The sequence below is a fragment of the Gossypium arboreum genome, chromosome 13 (assembly GCF_025698485.1).
Source record: "Gossypium arboreum isolate Shixiya-1 chromosome 13, ASM2569848v2, whole genome shotgun sequence".
In the NCBI taxonomy this organism is placed as follows: Eukaryota; Viridiplantae; Streptophyta; class Magnoliopsida; order Malvales; family Malvaceae; genus Gossypium; species Gossypium arboreum.
The window spans coordinates 54,407,097-54,410,314 of NC_069082.1; the positions used below are offsets into that span (position 1 = coordinate 54,407,097).

The 3,218-nt window shown below is 40.3% G+C and overlaps 1 non-coding gene across 1 annotated transcript; it reads right to left on the reverse strand.

Moving 5' to 3' along the window:
- Positions 1–507: 507 nt before the first annotated feature.
- LOC128287620 (small nucleolar RNA R71) lies at positions 508–614 on the reverse strand. Its single transcript, XR_008278319.1, has one exon. It is a non-coding gene; the product is annotated as a small nucleolar RNA R71 (small nucleolar RNA).
- Between the last annotated feature and the right edge of the window lie 2,604 nt (positions 615–3,218).

Below are 3,218 nucleotides of genomic sequence, written 5' to 3' on the forward strand. Positions count from 1 at the left end.
GAAATAAGGAAAAGCCTAAGATACATAGAGGAAGAGCAAGAGGATGATATTTCCACCACAACCGAAGAGATGGCTGAAAATCAGGAAAACCCGCTACCTCCTACTATAGCTGCTGATCCAGTAAATCAGAATCCTGCTCCACGCACTATGTATGATTATGCTAAACCTACTTTAACAGGAACTGAGTCAAGTATAGTTAGGCCTGCTATTGCTACAAATAATTTTGAACTGAAACCTAACACAATTCAAATGATCCAACAGTTTGTTCAGTTTGATGGTTTGCAGGACGAGGACCCAAATGCTCATTTGGCGAATTTCTTAGAGTTTTGTGACACTTTTAAAATCAATGGCGTTTCTGAAGATGCCATTCACCTTTGGTTGTTTCCTTTTTCATTGAGGAACAAAGCTAAACAGTGGCTGAACTCGTTACAACGAGGATCAATCACTACTTGGGAACAAATGACCGAAAAATTTTTACTTAAATATTTTTCGTTGGAAAAAATGGCTAAGTTGAGGAATGATATTTCTTCTTTTGTGTAGATGGATTTAGAAACACTCTATGGTGTATGGGAGAGATACAAGAATCTTTTGAGAAGGTGCCCTCACCATGGGTTACCACTTTGGCTACAGGTTCAGACGTTTTACAACGGTGTGAACCCCTCAATGAGGTAACATATCGACGCAGCTACTGGTGGGACAATCAATAACAAAACACCTGAAGTGGCTTACAAATTTATTGAAGAGATGTCACTAAATAACTATTAGTGGCAAGTCATGAGAACAAAGCCGACGAAAATAGCCAGTGTTTTCAACCTTGATGCGGTTACTATGCTATCTAACCAAGTAGAACTCTTAAATAAAAAGATTAACGGTTTGTATGGTTCTACTCAGGTACATCTAGTGATGAGGTACGATTCAAATGGAGGAGGAGCATACACAGAATATCAACCCTTCAACCCTAGCATCAAGGAGGAACAAGTCCAATAAATAGGTAATAATAATTCTAGATCTCAAAATAACACTTATAGTAACACATATAATGCAGGTTGGAGGAACCATCCCAACTTCTCATAGGGTGGTCAAGGGAATCAAAAGCCAAAACATCCTCTGGGTTTTCAAGAACCACCTTACCAATAGGAAAAGAAGCCAAACCTTGAGGAGATGCTAACAAATTTTATCTCGATGTCAGAAACTTGCTTTCAGAATACCGAAATAGCACTTAAGAATCAACAAGCGTCGATCCAAGGGCTCGAAACTCAGATAGGACAGCTTGCTAAATTAATTTTTGAATGACCACAAGGTATCCTACCAAGTAACACTGAATCTAACCCAAGGGAACAACTCAATGCAATTACCATTCAAGGTAAGAAAGGGTTAGTCAAACCTGAACTAGAACCAAGGCAAGGAATTGTGGTAAGTAAAAGCAAAAGTGAGGTAGACCACAGTGAACAAACACCGGTAAGTAAAGAGTACGAACCTCGTATGCCATACCCCAATGCGACAAGGAAAGACTGCACAAAATAACAATTCGGTAAGTTCCTTAAATTATTAAAAAAATTACATATTAACTTACCATTTATTGAAGCTCTTTCACAGATGCCAAATGCAACCAAATTCTTAAAAGAGATTTTAACAAATAAGCTGAAGTTGGATGAGGCGTCGCATGTGAAGTTAAATGCAATTTGCTCAGCCATACTACAGAATAAGCAGTCCAACAAATTAAAAGATCCAGGGAGTTTTACGATTCCTTATTTAATTGGTAACTTAGATGTTAATAATGCTTTGGCTGATTTAGGGGCTAATATCAATGTCATGCCTTATAAAATGTTTAAACAACTAGGTCTTGGGAAACCCAAACAAACTAGGATGAGCATTCAGTTAGCAGACAAAACAATCAGATTTCCTAGGGGTATTATTGAAGATGTATTTGTTAAAATTGACAAATTCATATTTCCAGTTGATTTTGTTGTTCTAGACATAGAAAAGGATAGTGACGTGCCTTTAATTTTAGGAAGGCCCTTTTTAGCAACTACTAGAATTATAATTGATGTTGGTACAGGTGAACTCACACTTCGTGTGGGTGAAGAAACAATCACTCTTCAAGCTCGTAATTCAAGTAACACATCAAATATCGAGGGTGATTGTATAAATCGTGCTACTAATACTGATCATGTGGTGAAACCTTCTTTGCAGGAAACACGTTCAAAGAACACACCTGAGCTATGTTCGATTAACAAAAAAGGACCCATCTATGAAGAACGAAGGCTACAGGTCTAGGAACTAGATGAATGGTGGATACAGAAACTAAGAGCACATGATAGACCAAAACCATGCCATGACGAGCTCAATATTTCACGAAATCAACTTAAGGTTGGAGACAAAGTATTATTAGATGCAGCAGACTCTCGAATTGCCACCTCTGAACCTAATGAAGAAATCCTTCTTACGGTACTTAGCATTTTCCCATACGGCACAGTTGAGGTAATTCATCCCAAATTCGGTACGTTCAAGGTAAATAGTACTCATCTAAAACCTTATTTTGGTAAAATTGGTAGCAGGGATGAGGAGTGTAAACTCCTCGCACCACCATGACCATGCAACAGAGAGGCGAGCTTAGACTATAAATAAGCGCTTCTTGAGAGGCAACCCGAGCACTAACAGTGTTAACTTATTTAATTTTTAGTTTTTAACATTTAATTCACTAACTAAGACACTGAGCACAGGTTTTCTAAAACCACACGGCCAGGCACAATACCCATTCCACGAGAGGCAACAAGCCCGTGCGATACGGCCATGTAAAAACAGGGCAAAACTTTTCCCCAACACGGGAAGCGATAATTTTCCACGGCCGTGCGACGTCGTCGTGGGCGAATTTGTCAAAACAACACAGACGGGCGACACGCCCGTGTCTAGAGGCCATGGTTGATACTGAGAAAACAACACGGGCGTGCGACACACCCGTACCTACCACCCGTGCTCAAGACTGATAAAGTAACACGGGCGTGCGCCTATACACACGGGCGTGGGAGAAGCGAACGAAGTAGTACACAGCTGTGCGACACGGTCATGTGCACCAACACGCCCAAAGGACACGGGCGTGGGCCAAATTTCAGACACTCCCAAATTTGAAAATCACCATACACACGAGCTAAAATTAGGGCACACGGGCGTGTCCCACGGCTATGTGCCCCAAAATCTATATAAACCCCTACTATTCA